This window comes from Cryptomeria japonica, chromosome 7 (genome assembly GCF_030272615.1).
Source record: "Cryptomeria japonica chromosome 7, Sugi_1.0, whole genome shotgun sequence".
NCBI lineage: Eukaryota > Viridiplantae > Streptophyta > Pinopsida > Cupressales > Cupressaceae > Cryptomeria > Cryptomeria japonica.
Window position 1 is genome coordinate 142,574,166 of NC_081411.1, and position 26,267 is coordinate 142,600,432.

The 26,267-nt window shown below is 37.5% G+C and overlaps 1 protein-coding gene across 3 annotated transcripts in view; it reads left to right on the top strand.

Annotated features, from left to right (window-relative positions):
- The window catches only part of LOC131052429 (uncharacterized), a 57,411-nt gene that overhangs the window by 21,967 nt on the left and 9,177 nt on the right, over nt 1-26,267 (top strand). The window contains exon 2 of one of the 3 annotated variants that reach the window (XM_057987100.2): nt 10,053-10,170. The exons of 1 other annotated variant lie outside the window; for it this stretch is intronic. The gene's annotated coding sequence lies outside the window, so the exon portion shown is untranslated. Of the gene's footprint in view, nt 1-9,584; nt 9,681-10,052; nt 10,171-26,267 lie in introns of those variants that run through there. One more of the 3 variants, XM_057987101.2, reaches the window with a different exon arrangement.

Below are 26,267 nucleotides of genomic sequence, written 5' to 3' on the forward strand. Positions count from 1 at the left end.
CAAGTCAAACTTGGGTTTTTATAGCTTGTATGAGTGAGGAGAAGTGTTTTCTTGCTTTTTGAGGTTGAATCAAGTTGAAAGGATGGAGGAAGAAGCCTAAAAAGTGATTTTCGCTCCTAACCCTTCCAAAGAGTCCAGAGCGAAAACCCTAAAAACCATCTTTTTCTCCAAAATTTGAGTTAAGTCAGGCCTAGGCCTAGGTGAGATGGACCATTTGGATTACCTTGGAAAGACTTTTGATCACCAAAAATGCAAATTTTGAGCTAAAACTTGAATTTCGCTCCTGACCCTTCCAAAGGGTCCAGAGCGAAATTCTGGATAGGTCCTGTCCTTGGCTAGGTTTTTGAGCGAATTTTCCTTTTTAAACCTCGTGAGGATCAAACAAATGTTGCCAAGTTGAGAAGTGGATTCAAAATGAGGGAGTCTAGATGAGTTGAAGTGAAGAAAATGAAATTGAGTGTGGATAAGCAAGCAAAAGGTGAATTTCGCTCTTGACCCTTCCAAAGGGTCCAGAGCGAAATTCTTCAAACCCACTATTTCCTCCTTGTGTCAAGTCAAGATTTTGATTCCTGGAGTGTGGTTGAGATTGGAGTGAGGTTATTTAAGCCTTGCGAGATGATTTGAAGTGAAGGAGATTGAAAATTAAGCCTAAAAGGTGAATTTCGCTCCTGACCCTTCCAAAGGGTCCAGGGCGAAATTCTTATAGGGCCTGTCCCTGGGAAGGATTTTGAGCAAACTTTATTTTGAAGTCTTCTTGTTGATGGTTTAAGGTGAAAATGCTTTGTTGAAATGAATATGTCATATGTACTTAATCACCTTTTGGTTTATTTTACAGATGGAGAAAACCAGGCCAGGGCAAGGATGACCTCTTCCAGTCCATCATCATCAAGGACGACCACTTCCAGTCCAGCATCATCGAGGATGACCAATTCCAGTCCATCTTCGTCAAGGACGTTCCACAGGCAAAAGGGAAGACTCAAGGTGTTCAAGGAATTGCCAGGTATCTCCAAAGCCCTTCACTTCGCCACACTAAGGAACAACAAGATGACAAAGAAAGGCGATGCCAGCATTTCAAGGAAAGGTACACCATCCGCCCAACACATCAAAGACAAAGGAGGTCAAAGGAAGGGTCCGTTGAAGAGTCAGATAGTTTCAGAAGAGTTAATTAAAGTTAGCTTCTCAGCATCATCAAATTGAACATCAACCAAGTTACAAGTGTCAGGCAAGGTGGCATCCCAGTCATCACTCCTCTAGTCGGATTGGTCCACCTCAGCATGTCCAGATTCAATGCACTTGACTCATCGAAGGCAGCACAAACTTTGATGTACCTACCCCTGCTTCCTATTGGTCTTCACTCCGGGAGTGTAATTTTCTCATTGGCTAAGGAAGTTTGTTGTAACAAACCCTAATTAGGGTTTCTATCTTGTAATCCTAGCCTTTGATTCTAAGTCAATCAGAGCCATCTATTTGTAAAGGGGTTTCTCTATATAAGCCCTGGCTCCTCATTTGTAAAGGTCAATAATTAATAGCTAGTTGGTTAATAGTTAGTTCATAGAGGTTAGAATAGCTAATAGTGAATAGTCAGAGAGTAGGAAATAGTTAGAGTAGAATAGAAAGAGAAGGCAAAGATTGTTGCCAAGATATTGTTGTAAAAGATTTGTAAACTTCATTGAAGAAATGGTGAATTCTATGGGTCGATTCAACAATTTGCATGGTCTCTATACTTCTCAAATTTGATTTCATGTTATTAGATGAGTGGAAGAAATGTGTATGATCGATGGTGAAATATGTATATCCATACTACTAGCAGTTTGTTGATTGCAGACTTGCCTTGTGTAGTCAACTAGAATCATTCAGCTTAAGCTTAACTTCAATTGTCGCTTCTTCTTTGATATGCATCAGCCTGATGGTGTCCATGCTTGTAGCGGTGATCTGAACATCATAAAGCTTTCCTCAGAAGATCGCACTAATCTTGTGGAGATGGTCCTGGGATGTCAAAGCAAGACTTAGTTAGAATTTCATCAAAGGCCATTCATTGCTCCTACATTCTTAGTGTTAGAATTAGATCCTTCCCTCGCCCTTATCCTTTTTTCCTTTTTCAAAATCTAGGCCAGTGAAATCTTGCGTTCCATCGATATTCAAAGCAAATCAGATGTTTAGGTCGTCAAATGTAAGTCCCCTTGTGATTCCAGCAAAATCACATCGTGCCGCAAAGAGCTTATCCACAAGTAGAGATCCTACATAACGAAACCTTGAAGCTTCTCCGATTGATCCTTCTGCGATATCTTCAGTAGTCGGGAAACTTTGTTCAAGAGAGGATAAGGTACCTTTAGGTATTTTATTCTGTGTTTGGTCGTGTACAAAAGACACATCAACACGTTGGTAACTTTATTCTGTGTTCGACACTGTCATAAAAAAACACGTCAACAAGTCCATAGATCACATCCACCAATAAAAAATGCCTTAATGCTAGTGGGCATCAAATCAAAGGCACTTACCTTTCTGTCTCCACTAACAAAACCATGAACAACTGTATTACATCATTGTAGATCCATAGTCTACCAAGGCATGATGGTTCTTGTCTTCAATACCAGAAGACTATCTATAGAAATTATAACAAAATCTCCTACAGCATGACTAGTGCAGACTCCAGGGACGCCTCATGGCATGGTGATTCACATCTTCACAATCATAAGATTAATTTGTTTACAACCTACAGATCTATGAATAGCTATATCCTAATCATAGCATAGTCCACATCCTCAAAAACCCCAAAGACCACCCATCAGCATCCAATGGATAAACAAAGATGTCATTGCTAAAATTCCATTTCATGTGATCTGGAGTTTTCGATAGCAAAATTGGTTCTTTTCTGCAACCAGTCTTCCTCCTGCAGCATGTAGCTACAAGAACAGCACCACTCTCTAGTTCAACAACATGGTTACAAATATAATAAGAAATTCATTTGTGCTATTCCTCTTCAGTAGCATACACCTTCAAACAAAGATCCACTTCAAGAATAATATCACTCATTACAAAAAACACAATATAATAAGCTCTCTACCTGTGCTATTCTTCTTCCAACAACATAGACCTGTTGCTCCTACTGTCAATATGCATGCAATCATTGCTAAAACCTGATTTCACCATACACAAAACTTCCGCACAAAACCAATCTAACCATAGAAAGAAGGTCTCCTCCTCCTAGACCAAACCACACAACCAAGCCTTGATACCACTTGTTAGGAAATTACCAATAATCTAGTGGAGGAGCAATGCAATGTTGTTACAAATCAGCAATAAATTTGATATAAATCTGATTTATAACAATATATCAGAAATATAACAACAAATAGCATAGCACAGCACATCGAAGAACACACATGATAGGGAGATAGATCAAGTTAGTTGCCAAGTGGCTAGACTGTTTACTAAATGAAAGATTCTTGCTGTTTCAAGGTGTAGACACCAAAATCAGAGAAAACAAGCTGGTAGGAAACCTAGCAACTCTCCTTGTTCCACCTCCATAAGTCAAACACTTCCTGGTTGCTCAAGCGCTTCAACTCTATTGTTTTTGTCATCCTTTCAAGTGCTACAAAACCGACTTATGAAGTCAAACTCACCAAATATGTTGGATTCATGTTAGGTTAACCTATTTCAACTTGATTTGTTGGGTTTCATGCTTTGCAACCTTCTTTGGCATACCCGATTTGACAAAAACCTAGTTTTAGGCCTAAAACAGGCTACTAGGAATTAGCCCTCCTTTTGGGGTTTTTTGCTCACCCTGCTCCAGCGATGGACTTCCAAACAAAAAGAAGTTGATATTCAGACACCCTTTTGGACGTTCTTAAAGATTTTCTAAGTTTTAGGGTCCCTTAGGCCTTCTTCATGACTGTCCCAAAAAATGGGTGAAAAAGGAGGGTTTGGTAGGGTTTTGATGGCAAACAAGCTAGAATCCTTCAAAGTGAAACATGAGACCTTAGTTATATCATGCCACATGCTAATTAGACCAAGACAAAGCAGTTTTACACCCTCAAAGGTTAGAGAACAAGTTTTTACAAAATGCACATAAGGAGAGTGCAACAATTGACAACTTTTCCATTCTTGCTTCCTACAAACACATCTTTGCTTGAATACAAATTACATTCAGTCATGTAAACATGGCTGTCATTAGGGACAAAGAAGAACCATCATTAGCCCTGCACCAAAAGCATTAGGCAGTTTACAAAACATTGCTCATTCACTATCAAATCTAAGTACCACTGCACTTTGCCCTTTCACTGTTTTTTTCACACTTTGTCCTGCACTTTAACACTGTCAAAACACCTTTCAAAGGTCTGCCTGATGTTCTTTTGTTAATACTCTGTCTTTGCTTGCTTGTTGACCTTCATACCTGCCAAATAGAAGAGGAAGATTGCAAAAACTCCTTCATTTAATATGCTAAAATCAGTCATAAATGACTGTGACAGCCTGCTGGGCGTTACAACTTTGCCTAAAGAGATCATTGCTTGATCTTGGCAAACACAAAGCCCATGGGCAGGGTCAAACACCACTCCATATTCTTGTTTACAAACACATTAAGGAGAAACAAGGTTTTACACACACCAACATATGGTGGAGAGCAAGTAATTGAGTGGATACAAACTGCAAAACAGTGACTCACTGTTTTTGTTACAATTTACACAAACTGAAAATGCAAACTTCCTTCTCTTGGCTTAGTAAGCCTCTTAACTTTCATTTGCAATCTTGGACAACAAGACAAGTCTGTCAACCTGATGAATGCATTTGCTATAGAAGAGCAAAGCATCAAACTTATACAAAGACCCTAGCCAAATGGCACGCTTGCCTAGGGCTCCATGGCCACAAAACTCCTTGCACCTGCATTCTTGAAAACCAAACATGTATTTACATAATTTACAAGTTGACCAACTGGTTCTTGGGAAGCCATGAACATTTTAGGACTTCAAGAAGCCAAGTTGGTCAGGTATCCTTGCCAATTTCCTAGACAAGGCAGTGAAACTGTCAAAACAAACTAATTTCACTAAAAACTCAAAACTTGATGAAATTAGATGCCACCCAAGGAAAAAGCTTAAGAAAACATAATAGAATCTTAAAATGCAAGAACAGTATGGCCAAGTACAGCAGGTGTACGGACTGCTATTCACATGGAGTTAAAAACTAGGGAAAAACCAAGTAAAACTAGAGCAAACTTGTAAAATGCTTCATAAATCCATGAAATCAACCCTTACAATGGTTCAAGCAGGAGAATAAATACCTCCACAAATCAGTTATCCTCCTGTACGGACAGGTACATGTCCAAGAGCACACAAATTTGACATTTTCATGTCTAAAATGACAACTTTTAATGCCTAGATGATGCAAGGTTGACCTCCAAGACTAACTGTAGACACCCAAAAATGGTCAACGCTTGTGTGGTCATACTTTAACATTTGCGCATTGCCTCATTTTAGGTTTTTGCGTCGCATTAACATTTCTCCTATGATTCGCACTTCGTCTTTATCATTTGCGAACATCGAGTCGTTCTTCTACATTCTTCAATCATCTCGTCCTCAAATTTGGTCTTGTCGACAACATTATCCAGTCATGATTTTGATCGATTTTATCTTATTGCATCAATGAGCATGCTTATTTGTCATCATTTTGGACATTGTCAATCCTAATTAGGGTTTTGTCCTCTTTTCAATCCTGTCAATCTTGCGATCAATTTGTCATCGATCGTTGTCCTCTTATCAATCTTGTCGATTTATCATCAATTCTTCAATCTTGTCATTTTAACGATCGATTTCTCATCGATTGTTGTCTATCTCAAGTATGTCAATTTGGATCAATTTGTCAATTGGCGCATTTATCAATCAAACCATTTTGTCGCATTGGTCATTTATCAATTCAAAATCATGACATTAATTATCTTTAATCAAGACCTAACTGTCATTTTCGCATTTCTAATTCGTCTTCTAGGGTTTTATGATTTAGTCATTTAACCTAATTTGTCATTTCTTCCTTTAGGATTAAATAAATTACTTATTTATCCTAAGTCTTCTTATTACAATTAAATCTTTATTTAATTGTCTAATTATTCTTCTTTGTGAATTGATTAATAAATGAAAAATTATTAATTAATTCACTAATTCCTAAATCCTATTTTTCATCAATTTCTAATTCCAATTTCCTAATTTGTCATCAATTTCATTTTCCTAATTTTCAAATTTCTAATTCCTTTTCCCTCCTAATTCATCTCCTAATTCTATGGGAGTGGCATTTCAATTTGTCATGAAATTGTCATAATTGATAATCAATCAATTTGACATGGAATTTGTCAAAAGTTTGTCATCAATTATCAATCAATCAAATTGTGCATGGAAAGTGCATAATTTGTCATATTTTGTCATGTTGATTGGCAATTTCCATTTGAATTGCATCATGCCAATCTTGTCATTTATCCAATTTCTCTATAAATTGGATGTTTTTTTCAATCAAACCCCCTTCGAACCCCTTGAATCCCTTCAATTACTTCTTGAAATCCGAATTGCTGTCAAACTACCGAATTTTAGTTCTAGTACTCTTGAGCTTTTTGCTTTCAATTGTGTGAGCACTTGTAGGTGAGATCCACAAAACTATTGAAGAGGAAAGAACAACAATGGAGCCGCATGGAAGGAGTATTCAATCTTGAATCTGGTTTGCATAATGTTTTCTTTTGAATGCTTCATTTTCATACCTTCATTGAATGTGCTTTAGAATTAGGTTCATTACAATGAGTATTTCTTTGATTGAGCTATCATGTTTAACATTTTGATTGATCTACTTATCTTTTGATGAATCCTAATTCTTACGCTACACTAACAATCACCTAAAAACACTTCTCACACCTAAAATCCAAGCATAAAACATGTCTAAAACCTTTTCAAAACAAAAACACATCAAAAACTCACTTTTTACAACATTTTGCCAGGCAACTCCAAAACTGGCAATTTCGAGCAAAAAGATGAAAACAGGGAACATGACCACGCAATGAGTTCAAAACTCATCCAAACAACTTAGAACAACACAAAAACAACTTAGACAAACTTTCCAACTCAAAACTAAGAAAAATCAACCTGTGATGAAAATGAAGCTAGGTGCTCCTGCACCAACACATCTCACCATGATTATCTTGGGAAACTTTTTTGGGAAACATCAACACCACTCGCTATGGTACCAATATTGAATGGTCACAAATATAGGAATCATTTCCTTGGACCGAAATGGTGTTAACCAACATGTGTTAAGAACAACCTGCAGCATTATAACACGAATGCAAAACTAGTGATCAAATTGACAACCTCTCCCCTTTCTGGAAACTTCTCACAATAACCTACAACTATACATCCATTGCCATGCTACCTTTTCACAGCATGTTCTAGCCTGGTGCAAATGCCTTGCTGCACTTGTACAAACACACACTGAACCAATGCAAAACCTCTATGCTAATGAGCTAAATCTATGGTCTCACTTGAGACTCCTAGACTCCAATAATCAATGAGTTAAGCCACTAACCTGGGTGCTCCAGTTTGGAGCTTTGATTTTAATTACAAGATGCACTTACACTCAACTAAAATTATGCAGTCAAAGATGCCACTACAAGTCCATTTGTAACTCCCTTTATCAATGTTCTAACAGTGTTATAGATGCTCTTAGACACCTCTTAGACATATCATTACATACAATCCAAGTGGCATATGAGAATCAAGTGGACTCAATTTATGAACTATATTGAAAGATTATCATGCCCAGTTAGCTTTCTGATATTCAATATTGTCTCAATGCATATTACAAGGATATGCAAGGTATAAAACACACCTATACTCACAATTTTTGTTTAGTGGCAAACTAAATTAGCGGGTAGTATGATATTTTGAGCGTCTGACCACAAAATAAGAAAACCCCAGCAATATGTTCAAGTCACTTTTAACCTCCTGAGACCACAACACGGGATTTTCTTAAGTGTGATCCTGCAAAGTTCTTCACAATATTGCTTCTCATCTGATATAGAAGTTGAAGAAGAAAACAAATAATTATATGAAAAACTTTCCTGTGTAGAAAGTGGGCACTGGTAAAAAGTCTAAGATACCGGTTCTTGTCTAAAAGGGCTGGGTCTGGGTCCTGGTTCTTGCCCGGTCCTGGTCTGAGCCAGGTTCTCCCTGGGTTCCACCCAGGTCCTGCCCAGGTGGCTGCTGGGTTCTCTGTGGGTCCTGCAAGGGCAGGACCCACAGAGAACCCGGCTTGGACCAGGACCAGGCAAGAACCAGGACCCAGACCCAGTCCTTTTAGACAAGAACTGGTATCTTAGTTTTTAACGATTCTCTCTTTGTAAAAGTAGCAATGCAATCAGCAAGGGAAGCTTTCTTTATTTAAGTACAAATGAATTGATTAGCTGTAACTTCCTTCCTACCCCTTTCCCAAATAAATGCAACGCAAAGAAGAAAAGAGGAAAATGATTTTGAATTAGTTTCTCTATTTCAATTGACAATGGAAACAACGAATGGTAAATGTTATAAAACCCTTTTATGTGTGATTGTTTGCCTTTTGGTGGTTTATAGATTGCTGGTATAATCTGAAACAATTTTCTTTCATTACCTAAAAACTGAGATTTCATTTGAATCAATTTCCTTTTCAAACTTTGAAGTTAAGAAAGGAAATTTTTTCCAACAATGAATTTAGTATATGCTTACAAGAAATGGTATTGAAAATATTCACTAACTTAAAACTTTAACCTTTGGAGTGAATTTAAAACTATAACAGAATCCAATCTAATCTAGCCAACAAAATGCTGTATCATAACCTCTTTCAACAAACACTACAAACAAAGCTAATCAAAAGCTAAAATTAATAAAAACATATCTACACTGAATTTGTACTTGGGCTCAGAGATATCCAAAGCACGGATCAATTTTGATGTGGGAATCTAGCTATTTGGTATCGTTCTCCTTCATCTTCAAAATCTCCTCCTATGGTGAAAAAGGAAAATATTATTGGATAGAATCAAAGTTATAAGTTGTTTGCAATGGTTGTATGGTTCATTGGTAATTGGGAACTTAGAAGCTTTAATTTGGTCACAAATTTTCTTGCATGCTAGAGTTGTTCACAAAACAAATCTAGACTCTAATGAATGAAAAAGAGGTATCTGTAGGAAAGCAAGATTACGTTTAGGTTTTGGGATGAAAAATAGAGCAATTTTTAAAGATAGAAGACCTAAGAAGAGCATTATGAGTTAAAATGTTGAAAATAAGAAAAAATTCCCTCATGCAAAGACTTAGATGTTGGAGGCAAAAATAAGAGTTTGCACCTTTTGGTAGCATTTCGTTTGCCTAGGTGGACATGATGTTTGCCAAGACAAACCAATGCCTACAAGGCAAATTGATAGTTTTGGCGTAAAACAAGGATTTTTCCTTGGAAAGATGTTGCTGACTCTTTGTGGTTGATTCTGGCTAACTTAAGGCAACACATTTGAGATTTTAAGAAGTCAACAAGACACTTTCAACATGGAAGAATTGACTTGTGATTTATATTAATTTCATGCCATGCAGGTTGACAAAGTGATTCATGGATCATTGGATTATATGTATGTCTGTTTATTTTTAGGCACTTACACATTGCTCCCTTGTGAAAGGTATCCCACAGTACTCAATCAATTCTGCTTCTCAAAATATGGTTTGGGGATGCCAAAGCTTACTTGTACTTACCTTTGTTTGATTCCTTGTATATAGACTTGCAAACACGGGTTAAACAATTATGGGTAGCATGTATGTATATTCATTCCATACTGTAAAGGTTCACAAGTTGGATCAACAGATCATCATTAGACTAATACGCCTGTTTATTTTAAGGCACTTACATATTGCTCCCTTGCGAAAAGTTTCCCATAGTACTCAATGAATTCTGCTTCTCAAAATGTGGCTTGCAGATGTCAAAGATTGCTTGTACTTACCTTTGATTGATTCCTCATATTTAGACTTGCAAACACTTGATTATGAGGGTCTTCCTTTTTACTGCAGAAGATGCTTCACTATTGGACACCTTGCTTTGGATTTACCATGCCCTTGCCATAAGAAGGGTGAGGAGACTTGGTGGGGCCCTCCATGAGAATTTGATTGTTGATGATTTATTTAAGTATAATAAATGCTAACTCAGTAATAGTTGCATAATTAAATACAGTATGAATTTAACTTAGCAATTGCAGCTTAAAAATTATATTTAATGCTTAGAATATATTATAGGAAATGTAGAACTTGTCCTCTTATTTTGCTGTAAATGTTCCTCTGATCTGCAGTGATTTATCTTCAAAAAAATACCAATGAAAATAAGTCTGCGTTTTAGGGGTTTTCATCCACTAACTCAGTTATAGGAATTAAGGATTTCATCGTTAATTTCAGGCCTAGAGGGGTTTCGTCCTCGGGCTGTTAAAAATTTGGTTCATATTCCACAAGGGAAAATAATAATATAAAATATGTTCACCAAATATTATGCCTTCTTATCCTTACTTAACTCTCTTAAATAGAATCTAGCTCCAACAAGCACCACTCTTCCAATGCCCCTTGAAAAATAAACTTTAGTTATAACTTCATCAATTAATCCAAGCACTGCCTTTTAATCTTCTGCAATTTCTTTTGTTTGATATCTTTTTGTCTTTTAGTGCTGATGTGGTTTGTCTCATTCAACATTTCTAATTTCTTTGGTAGCTACTGAATTTAGTGGTAGTTAAAAAAAAGTAACCCTCCCTAGTACTGTAGCGGCTGCGCCTGAATGGGGTCTTCTTTTAACTACCTTATAAATTAATAATTTAATTTAGATTTAATTTTGGAATCAGGGGAATTACAAACTGTAGAGATTTCTCCTACTAAGTTGTCTTTTCAAGGACTGGTTTTGGCTGTTCCACCTTTGGACCCTTTGGTGCTAGGTGTTGAGGCTATAGATCATACTATGCTAGAGGCTTCGGTGTTGCCTTCAATGCTGCTTTCAGCACTTGTTTGAGCTCAATGAGGGTCTTTGACGAGGGATAGCTCCTCTCTCCTTTGCCCTCATTTTGAGCCTTTGGAGGATGATGGTTTATGGAAGATTGTCCACAAAAGGAAGTGTGGTCTTCCTAAACATGCTTGTGTTTCCCACACCCTAGTCAAAGGTGCTTAGAGTGCTAGGAAGGGACCTATGGTTGTGTAGGTGTCCTTCCTAGTTTGTTGTGTTGGCAGCTTGGTTGGAAAACTGTTAAAGGTTGTAGGTCCTTTCAAAATCTGCTTGTTGTTGGTAGGTAGCATGGATTAGTTTCACACTTGGCTAGGTTTTAGGTTGGGATTGTGTAGGGTTTTGAGGCCCTTTCAAGACCCATTTTACCCTTTTAATAAAAAAACAATCATTTGTAGTATAACGTCATTTTGAAAATAGACCTTCAATTGCTAACATAAACAATGTTACTTGCATTGTGTGAGAGATTAAGAAATGCCACCTTCGTACACACTCCTCATTTTTGTCTAGAACATGCAAAACTAAACTCATCTTCAAGGCTCAAGTGTATTCTTAATACATAATTAGCTTAAATTTTATTGTAATCAAAGCCAAGAGGATGTACCTTTTGTGTGTGTGCAAAAAAGTATACCAACACATGGAATGGTTTCTCAAAAAAAAAGTTATACCAGCATATGTATAAAAAAACTTCGGTTTTGTAAGCTCATTTGTATTCAAATGTTTGAGAGATTTTAAATGATTTTCTTGCTTTGACCCAATGGTGATGGATTTGAGCATCGGAGTAGTTTGTGGAGATTGACTACGACATTGATCATGGTTTGAATTATGACATAAGCTTTGGCACAAGTGGACTCATAGGTGCACAAATTTAGAAAAACCTAGATATTTTGGTTAGGGATTAAGCTAATGTAAAATTTTGTTTTTTCACATACATTTTTGCATATTTTAGGTTAAAACATAAAAATATATTTTCACAGGCCTATTGGCAAGTTTACCCATATGGATGAGTGTGTTTGCCTTTTTCATTAGTCCATTCGCCTTAGTGAACCATAGTTCGACCTAGAGGATGTTTTGTTCTCCCCCTTTTATTGATTTTTAAACTTTATTTCCCAATTCTTCTCATTTTATTTTTAAAGGGGTGTTTATGATTTTGAAAGGTTTTTAGTGTTAACAACATGGTATGGTAGGATCCTTTCCTTTGATGGAGTGATAGATAGGATTAGAGTTGGTTCATAGAGATTTTGGATTATTGTTTGGTACAAACTAGAGGATACTAGAGTGTTCTTATTTCAATAGGATAGCTAGGATTCTCCTAGTCACCCATCTAGTCATACTTGCTCCAATATCCTCATTTATTGGGGACAATGACCAAATAATTTCTAGTTTCCACACATTAAGGGTGAGAGGAAAATCACCTTTTTTGGTGTTTACCTCATCCTAGGTGTCATTTAGGAAGATGATCATACGTTGCGAGATATCATCTTTGATGATTAGAGGGTCCATTGAGTTGTGTATTTTGAAGATGCCCATCTAGATGAGCAAAAGTTTTTCTATTTGACATTAGTTCCACACTCAATCATCTTCTATGGAGAGCAATAATAGGTGTGATTGCCACAAGGTAAGCTAGTGACAAGAAGACACTTGTCCTTCTATACAGCTAGGACCCCATTGTTTAGTAGATTAAGTAGGTTAGAGTTTATGCATGGGACAAGGACATTTTAGTTTAGGTCTATCGAAACTTGTATAGGATTATTTGAGTCATAGAGAATTTAGCTACATGACTCTTAGTACTCCACAGGTTGGTTGGATAGTTAGATGGTTGGTATTTCACAATGACACATATATATCTTCTTGTGTTTAGGTGAGACGGGTAGGTTAGGGTTTGGTAGGACTTTTTTAGTGTGAGACTTCAAAGTGATTGCAGAAGAGAGACTTTTTAAAAGACTTGTCATATTGAACCTCTTTAGTTTTGAATAATATAGTAGTAATTATCTTTTAGTGTTGGGGTTTCTTTCATAAGGATTTTCATGTAGATCTTGCTATATCATGTAATCTTGTGTTTTCACACTGTACCATTTACTTCTATGAAATGTTGTTAGGTAGAGTTGGCAAATATTGTTAATTGTTTCTATATCACAATACCATAAATTTCTTTATCCTAATCTATTAGTTGATTGTAATAGGGGTGTAAATACCTGTTGTGACGTTTTCACACATCGCCCCATTGCAAATGGGGACCCATGTTTTTTTGCTCGTTTTGTTCGTTTTCGCTTTGCTTTTTTAGGGTTTTGTTTGTTTGTTAGTTGTCTGGATTTAGGGTCAAGCCTCAGGGTTCTAATTACCGTCTTTTCGGACCAAAATCCAGTCGTTTTTTGAGAGCTTTTTGATTTTCCTTTTCTAGAATGCAAATTTTGAATGCAATGAATTCGCCAGAATGGTCTAATTTTCAATTGGAATGTTGATGCAGAGCTTAAATTTGTCTAAGTGTTGAAGATGAAATGTGAATTTTTGTCCAATTGAATATTTTGACCAAATTTTGACATTTTTGATTTTTGATCCTAGGCATCTCAAATGATTTGTTTTCGCCTTGTGAAGTGTTAAAATGTGTAAAATCATGTTATTTTGGCCTGTAGGAGCAAAATCGCTCCTGTCCCTCAGTGAAGGACGGGAGCTCGTTTTCAAATATCTTACTATTCCTGCAGGGTCAAGATGAATTACGAATTGGAAGTGATGGAGAAAGGCGAGATCTTTCCATTGAATATAAATTGAAGATTTTCATGGGCACAGAAATGCCTCTAGGAGCAAAATCGCTCCTGTCCCTCAGTGAAGGACCGGAGCTTAAAATCAAATATTGCTTTGTCCTTGCAGGATTTTAACGTCTTGACGATGTGAAAAGGTCCAAAGAGGTACATTTTATCAAATGAATATAACTTGAAGTGCTGTCGGGGAGATCACATGGATAAGCAAGTCCGGCTTGAGTGAGGTCCTGATCCTGAAATTTGGCTAAGTCTGGAATGTCCTGACCCTGAAATTTGACTAAGTCTGGAAACTGAAAAAACCTCCAAAAACTAGATTTTGCAATATAACTCCTGGAGGTCTGAAACCACTCTCAAACATCCTGAAAGTATATATGGAATATAACTTAAAGTATAAGAAAGAAGAAACATAGAAGGAAATGTCACTTATACTTAAATGTTATATTCCATTAAAATTATCCTGATAAAGAGTGCGAAAAGTCAAATTTCGCTCGTGTCCTTCTCCAAGGGTCCAGAGCGAAAAGCGCTCCTGTCCCTCTCCAAGGGACCAAGGCGAATCGCTCGTGTCCCTCACCAAGGGACCAGAGCGAAAATGCTTAGTTAGGCCATTCCTGACCTTGTTTGGACGAATCGAGACATCAAAGGCATGGTGAAGGACGAAATGAGCATGATAGAGCATCCAGACTTGATCAAAAACAATGAAATGATGAAGTTTTGCCTAGAGGGTCAAATTCGCTCCTGTCCCTCACTGAAGGACCAGAGCGAAATTCTTCATAAGGTACGATCTGGGCAAAGATCAAGCAAATTTTATGTTCGAAGGCAAGAAAGGAGGTCAATCGAACCCGTTGAAGACAAATTGAAGATTATCAAACGTCAACAAAGGACCAAAATGCTTAAGTTCGCTCCTGTCCCTCAGGAAGGGACTAGAGCGATTTTTGTTGTAGATGATTTTCTCGCCAAATTTCAACCGATCTCAAGGCATGAATGAATGAAAGGAGGCATTGCGAATCCGTTGAATATAATTTTCGAAGGTGATGAAGTGAAATGAGGCCCACAAGAGCAAAATCGCTCCTGTCCCTCTCCAAGGGACCAGGGCGAGGTACCTTGTAGCTCTCGTCCCTCTCTCAGGGACCAGAGCGATTTCCTTCATTAGACAGAATCCAGGCAAATGTCAAGACAAGTGTACGTTCAAAAGCAAGGAAGAACATGAGATGGACGCATTGAATACAAAATGAAGATTTTTTGGACGTCCACAAAGGTCCTAAATGTCTAGTTCGCTCCTGTCCCTCAGGAAGGGACCAGAGCGATTTTTGATATAATTGATTTTCTTGCAAAGTTACAAACAATGTCAAGGCATGAACGAATGGAGTGAAGAAAGACGAATCCGTTGAATATAGACTTGGAACCTGACAAAGTGAGATAAAGGCTACAAAAGGAGGATCGCTCCTGTCCCTCTCCAAGGGACCAGGGCGATACAATGGTGATGTTACTTCCTATGCAAGTTCAAGGTCGATCCAAGTCAAGACAAGGTGGCGAGGGACATTTCAAGGCGTCTTTAGCAAGCACAAACATTAAAAGGTCGTCACAATGATGAAATTCGCATCCTAGGACATAGATCGCTCCTGTCCCTCTCCAAGGGACCAGGGCGATGTTAGATGCATTGGTCATTTTGTGCAAGATTTACGTAAGAACAAGATTTCATAAGGTAATGCAAGGTCTAAGGCATCGTTTGAAGATAACATACAAGAATTTTGAACGTCCAAACATTGCTAATCAAGGTAAAAAGCTCACATCGCTCCTGTCCTTTGGACAAGGACCAGGGCGATCCTATCAAGAGCACTCATATTCCTTCAAGATCAAAGCAAGGTGAGGTTAAGCGAGGCAAGGGACGACGTTTGGAGGACATCACAATGAAGATCGAAGATAAAAGGATGCATATTGAACGTGGAAATTTGAAGATCGCTCCTGTCCTTTGGACAAGGACCAGGACGATGAACATCCAAAGACACTCATGAACGCATGCAAGGTAATCAAATTCGAAGAGCTCATCATGATGATTAATGTTGAACGTGGAGATGAAGGAGTTGAACGTGAAAAATGCAAGAATTATGATCAAATTGATGGATTGCTCCTGTCCCCCAGTCAGGGACCAGGGCGATGAGGTACGTATCTTCTCACTTTTTCATTTTGGCGCTTAAAACACATTTTTTAAATTTATTTAAATGCTAATAAAATCGATATTTTATTAAAAATAGCATTTAAATATTGCGCTTAATGTTAATTAATTATTTTGCCTTGTAAAAATCGAATTTGTCAATTTAAATGATAAAGGCATTTAATTAATTATTTATTAATTAATAAAAATCAAGAGGAGCGCTTAGATAGGGAGGTCGGCCTTTATTATTTAATTAAAAATCGTTTAAAATTGCTTTATTTCACAAAAGTCGGCCTTAGGGTGAATGATGAGAGGCGCTTATATAAGGGAGGTGAAAGATTTTTATTTTCACATTATCATTTTTATCGTCTCAAGTGCGATTTAAGGAAGACAAAGGGAGAAGTGCGAAGTTGTGTTCAAGGAGGTGCGAATTTATATCCAAAGGAAGGCGTTAGTACTATCCAAGGAAGTGCGAACTTGTCCAAGGCATTGGAGATCACGTCAAGAACATATCAAAGATGGCGAAATTGCTAACTTGAAGAGGAGATCACGTCCAAGACTTGAAGGGTGGCGAAGTTGATAAGAGGAACGTTCTTTTGAAGATCACATCAAGACCATCTTATTTCAAATTTTGCCTAGGCGATTTTATTCATTTTGCATTTTAGAGTTAAGCTCTCAAGTAAGGTATGGCAAGATCTCTTGTTTTAATTTCGAATTTTGATTGTCATTGCCTTAATTTTGAATTTTGTAATTTTGTTTTTCCTTAGCTCAATCGTTTTTTAGGAAATGATTAATAAAGGACTTATCATTAAGTTTCCTAAAAAATTGCTCTCTAATTTATGTTATGTATTGCAAAATCATGGTACTAATTTTGAAATGTTGTGTAGGCATCAAATGGAGGTCTCTTCAAGGAAAATCAAGCCGGATCCAGGACGGTCTTCGCCAGGACGGTCTTCGCCAGGAAGATCAAGCCAAGACATGGGCGACCTCTTTTAATCCAACGTTCCAAGGCGAGGTACATCATCATCTTACACATCAAGGACAAAAGGAGTTAGAACAAGAGTTAATTAAAGATAGCCTCTCAACGACATCAAATTGAATATCTAGCAAGCTTCAAGTGTCAGATGAGGTGGCATCCTAGTCATCACGTCTCCAATCAGTGAGGTCCACCTCAGCATGTCCAGATTCAATGTACTTAACTCATGGAAGGTGGCACAAACTCCGATGTACCTACCCCGGCTATCCATTGGTCGATTTTTCTAGAAGGGACATGTGTCCAAGCAATACAATTTTATCATTGGTCAAGCATTAAATGTTATGTAATGGTTGTAACAAACCCTAATTAGGGTTTTCATTGTAAAATCTTGGCCATTGATCTTGAATTGATTTAAGCCATCAAATTGTATTGTGGGCACTATATAAGCCCAGGCATTTCATTTTGTAAAAAGGGAATTTTAGATAGAATTAGAGAGAGTTGTAAATAGTTGGAAGAGTTAGAATATAGTTGATAGAATAGCAATTAGAGTAGAATAGGAGGACAAGGCAAGAAATTGTTGCCATTGATTGTAAACAAACTCCATTTTCATTGAAGTAATGGTGAAATATGTCGTTTTCTTGCAATTTGCATGGTTTCTTGTTGAAGTCTTCAATCTTAGATGGTAGATAGTTAGATGAATGGAGGAAGTGTGATTGATTGATGGTGGAATTCGTACATCCATACTACTAGCAGTTTGTTGATTGCAGACTTGCCTTGCGTAGTCAACTGGAATCATTTAGCCTAAGCTCAATTTCAATTTGTTGCCTCTTCATTGATATGCATCAACTTGGATGGTATCTATGCCTGCGGTGATGATTTGAACATCATAAAGCTTCCCATAGAAGATCGCACTAGTCTTGTGTAGATGTTCCATTGATGTCAAAACAAGACCTAGTTAGAGTTTCATCAAAAATCAATCATTGCTCCTACATTCTTAGTATTAGGATTAGATCCTCTCTTCGCCCTTATCCTTTTTCCATTTTTTTAATCTAAGTTAGTAAGAGCCTGTGTCCAGCAAAGCAGATCGGAAGTTCAATGTAAGTCCCCTTGTGATTCCAGCAAATCACATCATACCACTGGAGCTTGTCCACACGTAGAGACCCTACATCAAAGAACCTTGGAGTCTACCTAACTGATCCTTTATGCGAATCTTCAGCAGTTAGCGACTTTATTCAAGAGAGGATAAGATACCCTTAGGTATTTTATTCTGTGTATGATGGTGTACAAAATACACGTCAACAATACCCAACAGTTCATTCATCATTCTATGCATATCTCCCCAAAGAGCCTATAGGGATTTCATCGTCACTTGAATTAAAATCTTCTTCGCTTTTCTTTGAATGAGCAAATGTTTTACTTTCACTCTCTATCTCTATGGTTTGATTGTATGTATGAAGGAACTATCTTCATTTTCTTCTAAAATAAGGGTATCAACCCTTCAATAAACCATTGTTTCTTTAGTCCATCCATTGGTTCCCTTTTTGATCAAGTAAATCTTTGAGTCTTCTGTGATAGGCTAAAACATTCTTATGCTTACACTGTGTATTATAGATATTTGCAAGGATTTCATTTTAATCCCTAAATAATTTGAACTATTGTTTAGATGCTTTTTTAACTCTCCCTCATGTTGCTTCTCAATATCAAGGTCTGTATTCCAGTCTATTGCCACTCTCTATATGTGGCTGGAAAACACATTAACCAATATCTTTGATTTGTTTACGTGCTTTCCATTCATGTGGTCATACACGTTCTACATTGTCTTAGAGGATCATTGGATCCATCTCCACTAAAGTTTGGTAGTTTTTCCTCTCGCCATTGGGGCTTGCTAGAGGGGTCCCCATCATTCGATGTGAGTTTAATGTCTAAAACATTCTTCTTTGGAAGTTTTGGTTAGGATGTTCCTTTACTTGTTGGGCAATTTTTAGACATGTCCAAACCCTCAACCCTTCCAAAGAACTTGGTAGTCTGATCACCACTAGTTCCACTTTCTAACTCTTTCCAATCTAATCTTCAATCAATGTGTCTTAGGCTCATTTGCATCTTCAATGAGCAATTCTTGGATACCTCAAAGATTGCTCTCATATGCTTCTTGATCTTTGTTTGCCAAAAAGTCCTCTAACACTATTTCACTCTTGGAGGATTTAGTTATTTTATCTAATAGAACGTGGTCTATAAGATTAGTGCATACTTCTTTGGGTAAAGAAAGATTTCTATCTATCTCCATCCAATGTTCCTCAATATGGTTGTTCATGGTGGGTTGTGTTGATGTGTTATTCACGCACATGCAAACTCAGAATAAAATACCAAAGTATCTTACCCTCTCTTGGACAAAATCTTTTGGATGCTGAAGATCTGCTTAAGCTTCATCCAAGAAAGACTCCAAGGTTCTGTATGTAGGATCTCTAGGTGTGGATAAGCTTAGTTGGTCGTTGTACTTGCTGTTTCATCAAAGGGCATTTATGGTTCGAAAAGACAATCAATTGATTAGCAAATGGTATGCAATGAGGCTTTTTTCCTAAAAACTACTAGATGATGATCAAAAAATAACCAAAGGATGAGGGTTCTAAAGGGAATACTAAACTACTCTAGCATGAATGTATGAAGAAATGATATAAATGAAGCTCAACCAGTTATAGCATCGCCATACACAAACAACTCTACTAAAACTAGTGCAATCTTCTAAGGATATTTTAAGGTTTTCAAATCATTGTCAAGCATAGATACCATCAATTGAATGCATATCAAAGATTGAACAATAATCGAACTTAATATTTAGAAATGCTCCAGTTGACTACACAGGGCTCTCTTACAATCAGCAAGGGACTAGTAGTATGGATAACGAGCTTCACAAAATATCAATTGCGGCATTCCATCATGAAATCTAAACATTAAAATTAATTCAAAAGATTAAGCTTGAGAAGATAGAAGAACCATGCAATAAGCTTCAAGGATTGAGAAAGAAAACGCCATAACTTCAATGTTTCATTAATCCAATAGCTAGACAACAACAATTCTTCAAATCTCACTCTTGCTTTTAAAGCTCTTTTACTAAACTATTGTTCCTTGCTCTCTATTCTATTAACTGTTCACTATTAACCTTACAAATGAAAATGAGTGGAGCTTATATAGAGCTTCCAAATACAATGAAGGGCCGAGATCGAATGGAGTTCAAGGGCCACGATTCTGCCACCTAAACCCTATTTAGGGTTTTGACACAAATAAAGCCTTACCTAGATAATTATCACCATGAATCAACCAATAAGAAGGCAACATGTGCTGGCACGAAAATTGAGGAAGCATCCTCAAATAGAAATGTGAGATGCCATATGGGATCATAACAAACTATCTTCTAGAATCTGGTTCCCTTTCTCACGTTCCTTCCTGGCATATTCGATGAATCTAGACACCATCTCTTCTATCTCCATTGGAATTTCTGGTAGAGACTTGAGCTGCTCTTCCATGTGCATTACTTCATCGAAAGCCTTGTCGATAGAGTTCTCCCATTCAGGTTCGAATTCATGAACCTTGCTTGTCAAGATTACAAACTCGAGCATCTCATCTATTTGTTCTTGAGTTACCATGCCACTTTCATCGTAGAAGATAATCTCTATTCTTTCCATCAATTCCTTGGATTCTATGACTGTTCCTGGATCAATCTTCTTTCTCAAAACCTCCTGCGCTACTCCCACTATCTTATCATGAATATGATGCATTTCGTCTTGGACTTCTTCACATCCTTTTCCAATATCTTCGAAAATAATCTTCTTTGTGCGAAGCAAACTACTCCACTGTAGAAGATTGGGTGTTATTCCTTCCTTTCTCACCTTTTCCTTGGATAAAACATCTCTCGGTGTCTTCCTTATTACTTGAAGCACTGGGATGATAACATCTCTAGCATGATTGAATGCTTTGGAAGCCTCTATGAGCACATGAATTCTTCCAAGAACCTTTATAACTGTATCAAGAGTTTTCATGATGTTCTTCATAAACTTGTTCACTCTCTTGTAGGAATCCGAATTATCTATCCATGTATCCATTAGTTGTGTCGAATTCCTTATTTTCTCCATGTGATCCACCGATTCTGCAGGAAGCAAAGGAGGTGGTGTAGCTGCTGGACCTTGTTGTGTCAAAGGCTGCTGAAATTGTTGAACGCAGCTTTTCCATGCATCTATCTCCTTTTCCAATCTTCTATTCTTCTCAATTTCAGCCCTCAAGATATCATTGACGGCTTTTACTGAATCAGCTGCTTCGTCAATAGCTTGCTTGGATGTGAGTGGACCCAAGTCAATGGTCTCCATGTCGTATTCATCAGCTATGATCTCATCTTGATATTTTTCAACTCTTGGAGTAGCTACTTGTAGTTTTCTTGATCCCGATTCATCTCTGATTACCTTCGACATCTTCGTAGCTTTCTTCTTCTCAATGGCTTCGAGTCTGACTCCGAAGGCTTGCTATGTCATATGTTTGTTGTTCTTCTTCTGCTACTATCACTTCTTGAGCTAGCCTCTCTTTTAGACATTCGGGAATAGAAGATCTTCCTTCTTCAATTTGTGCTCCTCCTATTATTTGTTCATCTCTTGGTGGTGAATTAGCTTCATCATCATTCTCGCATCCATCTTCAATATCTTGAATAAGACGAGTGAAGTCTTCTTGCTCTTGAGATGCTTTCTCTTTGCCTTTTGCATTATGCACTGTAGATTCAGCTGATTCATTGGCTCCTTGACTCAATTCCTTTTCAATCCTTAACTTTGGATGATCTACACTTGATTTGTATTTCTTCTTTATGGGCTCCTTCTCACCATGATCTTTTTTTCTCTTGGATCCTCTTGAATGAGATGGTTGCGATGTGCTGCCACTTGCACTAGCTTCATTCTCTTCCATTTTTTCGTCTAAGTGGAATGTTGGAGTTATGCCTTCAATTTTTGGTGCTGCACATCTACCCATATGCGAGTGTATTCCAAGACTAGTTTCATTAACTCCTTCAAATATTTGACCTCTAAATCTGCCCATTTGAATTTGATTTCCTTATCTTCTTTAGCATATGTTCCTTGGAGATATTTACCACTGTCCTGAACTTGATCAGCTACATGGAATAGTTTGCCTTCCCTAATGAAACCAAGGGGTAGTCTGGAAAACATTTTCTTCTTCACCTCTATATCATTTGGAATATTGACCCAATAATCTTCTAAATGCCATAGGTGTCTGCAACTTTTCCCCAAAAGTTCTCTTACTTTACCATATGGATCAAAATTCTCTCTCATTGTGAATAGCTTGAGTGAGTGATGTGCTAATTCTTGTTCAGCATCTTCAGCTGCATAGATAGATGGGCATGACTCAATGGAATCTCCGAGCGTGATAGGAAAAGGAATGTCTGCTCCATGCCTGTGTCTATATGCCTTCACATATGCTAGCAACTGCCTTACTACTTCGAGCAACACCACTCTGTTTGTGGGATATCGTGGCAACATATAGGGAGGAATAGGAGACCCTTGAACTCTGATGTATGTAAACTTCGGGAATTGAATGAACCACACACCATATTGCTCTATCAAAGCTTGTGCCTCTGGAGAAAGCCTTTGTAGTTTGTTGTGATCCACCTCAAAATATCCTTGTGACATGCATAGTGAATGCATCATTCACCCTCCTGTAGTGTTGCTTCGGTGGATGTTTGAGCTGTAGATAGCAATCATACACCTTAATTTCTCCAGGTCTTCTTCCTACTACTCCTGGGTACATGAGTCCTGAATATTGAAAGTTTCTTGCTATAGAATACATGACATAAGAACTCATATAGAAAACCTTGGTGCGCATTAGTCTCCTTAATTGCTTATCAATATTGTTGCTGATAAACCTTGCCCAATTGATCACCTTTTTATCTCGAGTGATAGTCTCAATATGATAAAACATCCATTCTTCAAAGTTGAAAGCTTCAGGTGCTCCAATTACTCGATGAAGTAAGGTGATGAAATCTCTTTATTCATCCTGGAAGTCTATCCTGTGTAGCTTATCTGGCCATCTGCTTCGCCCTCCTCTGCTCTTCTTCAACCAAAATTTATCTATGATCTTGGCACAAGCCTTAGGATCATCTTTGTAGGCCGATTTAACACCTTCCAAAGTTATGTATGTCATCTCCTTGGATTTAGGTAGATGAAATATCTCGCTAATAGCTGTCTCTGAGAGATAAGCAAGCACCTTCCCATCCTTTGTAATGATTCTTCTTGACTTTGAGTCGTAATGTTGAGCACATTACACGATGAGTTCATAGCATTGTACTGCGGGAGGAAAGCCAGCTGCATTGATAAGTCCACTTTCAATCATCTTCTTGTGTGTTGTTGTAGGCTCATTGATGAATGATGGATGACGAAATTTCTTCATGTCTCCAATTTTGCTCCAACTTGATGTGATTCTACTCTCGATCTCGTTCCCCTTCGTATCTTCCTTAATGAGTGCTTGATGGGAGAGAGTCTTATTTTGTTTAGGAGCCACCATCCTTCACCTATAAAAAGCGTGTAATTTAGTTTAATGATAAGTAAAAATTGAATTTTCAGATCAATCTTTGTTTGGTAATTATGACTCTAATGACTAAGAGATTGATTTAATACAAATCTGATTTGAAGAATTTTAGCCTAGTTTAAATATAATCAGATCTGAATCCTGATAATTACACCTTAGATCTTATGCTAACACCTTATTAAAGATCCAAATAATGATGAAACTTGCAAGGGTTAAGAATGAATTTGTTTTAAAACAAACCCTTTGCTAATCTTCTTACAAATTTTTGATTCAATAAGGAGTGAATTCGATCTGCACTGTTGGTCTATGAAATTCGATGTCTTATTCTTATGGTGTTCGCTGATTGATGTTTATGATATTCGCTGTTTAATGTTTATGATGCTCGCTGTTCACCAAAATTTCGATTTTCTACTAATTTGCCGCTCTATGTTGATGAAAATCGCAGTTTGCTGAATGAAATCTGAATTTATTGACTGAAATCGCTCAAGAAGGAAGAGATAAATCGTTTATGATGATGTTGAAAGGCTATTCTTATCTTCCTTTATAGACATTATAAAATCTCGTTTCTTTCCCTTTAGGCTGACTTAGTTAATGAATTTTAAGTGAAAATCGTCTTAGGCCGACTTGCTGTTGGACAGATTTCAATTTGTTTTAAGCATTTTTTTTTCTTCTTGAAAGTTGAAAGCGTTGTCATGTGTTAACTCCAAGGTGATAATTCTTTCATTGGAAATCAGTATTGTTGTTTCTCATCCTCCTTTGATGCATTGCTCTTATCCTCCAACACATGAAGTTTACCATATTGCTCACATGTCTTGATACGTGAAGTTGTTTAATCGCTCTTAATCCTTAATGCACAAAGTTAGAGTTTCATCGCTCATGTGTTTTAGACTTTAGTGCACGAAGTTGGGGAATCTCATCGCTTATGTGCTTTAACTCATGAAGTGTTTGTATTGCTCTTCTCCTTTGACAACCGAAGTATATCACATGTCTTGATACTTGAAGTTGCTCAATCACCTTAATCGCTTACATCTTTCAATGCACGAAGGAAATTATATCTCTCAAATCCTCTCATAACCGAGGTAGATCTCATCGCTTACATCTCTCAATGCATGAAATAAGTCACATTGCTGCTTTCCTTTCAAACATGAAGTTGATATTATCGCTCCTCTTCTTCAATTCACCAAGTAAGTCCATTGCTCATCACCCTTAGAACATGAAGTAGATCACATCTCTCCTCTCCTTTCAAACATGAAGTTGATATTATCGCTTACATGTCTTAGAACACGAAGATCGCTTTCCTCTTCTTCTACATGAAGTGAAATCATTGCTCTTCTTTTTTCGAACATGAAATGAAGTTATCGCTCTCTTACCTTGAAACCCGAAGTAGATCATTGCCCTTCTTTACCTCAACATGAAGAAAATTCATCGCATATCTTTTCTTGTGCATGATATCGATCTCTTTATTGTGATATGAAATACACTCGAGCGCTCATCTTTCTCTTATCATGAAGTTTATTACATCGCTCATTTCTTTGGGAGACTGAAGTAAGCACATCGCTCTCTTATTTCCAAACATGAAGTGTATCATTTCGTTGTTCATCTCAATACGAAGTAAATCTCATTGATCACATCCTTCGATGAAGTTGATGAATTAAGTGCATCACTCATTTCCCTTAGAACTTCGAAGCAAGAGCATCGCTCACTTGTCTCGAAGCATGAAGATCGCTCTCCTCTTCTTGCACAAAGTGAAATCAGATCGCTCTCTTATCTTGGTACATGAAGCAAGTGATATCGCTCCCCTACATTCATAGGTGAAGTAAGATCATCGCTGTTCTCTCTCAATGCATGAAGTTAGGCATATCGCTCATTACTCTTGAAACCTGAAGTGGACTCATCGCTGTCTTCACTTGAAACCACTTGCTGAATGCTCATCTCGTTTTAGTCATGAGGTAAGGTCATTGATCTTAGTTTGCTGAAGTTGAAGTTGCCAGATCATTCTTAAGCATGGAGTACACTCATCGCTCATCATCTTTCAAACATGAAGATCGCTCTCCACCTGAAGTATGACTGATCGCTCACTCACCTCAACTCATGAAGTAATTTTATGGCTCGCCTACTTTAACGGATGAAGTAAACATATCACTCATCTTCTTAAACTCACGAAGTTATTGCATTGGTCATTTACCTTAATTCATGAAGATGTTAATTTCACTCTTCTTCCTTTGATCATGAAGCAGATCACATCACTCTTCTTCTCTAAAACATGAAATTGGGTATTCGGTCTACCACAGGAAGTTTAGGAAATTCAATACTCAAGGTAGACTTAGGAATGAGGCAAACCTATAGAAGAGCTAAAGATTTCTTCATTGCACATTCAAATTTCAAATAAGATTCAAAGTAAAATCACTCAAAAAGGAGCTACCTTAATGATCTTCTAAGTGAAATCCTTTGATCAACCCGACCCAAAAGGTAAACTCAGAAAGCTCACTCAAATCAAAAGAAAGCAAAGAGAGACAAGGCAAAACAAGAAGAGACCAAAAAAAGGGGGGTCCTGTTGACGTGTATTTTGTACACCATCATACACAGAATAAAATACCTAAAGGCATCTTATCCTCTCTTGAATAAAGTCTCTAACTGCTGAAGATTCGCATGAAGGATCAGTTAGGATGACTCCAATGTTCTGGTTAGTAGGGTCTCTACGTGTGGACAAGCACCAGTGGTATGATGTGATTTGCTGTATCCTCAAGGGGTCTTACGCTCCGAAAGTCCAAACTTTGCTAAACTAAAGAAG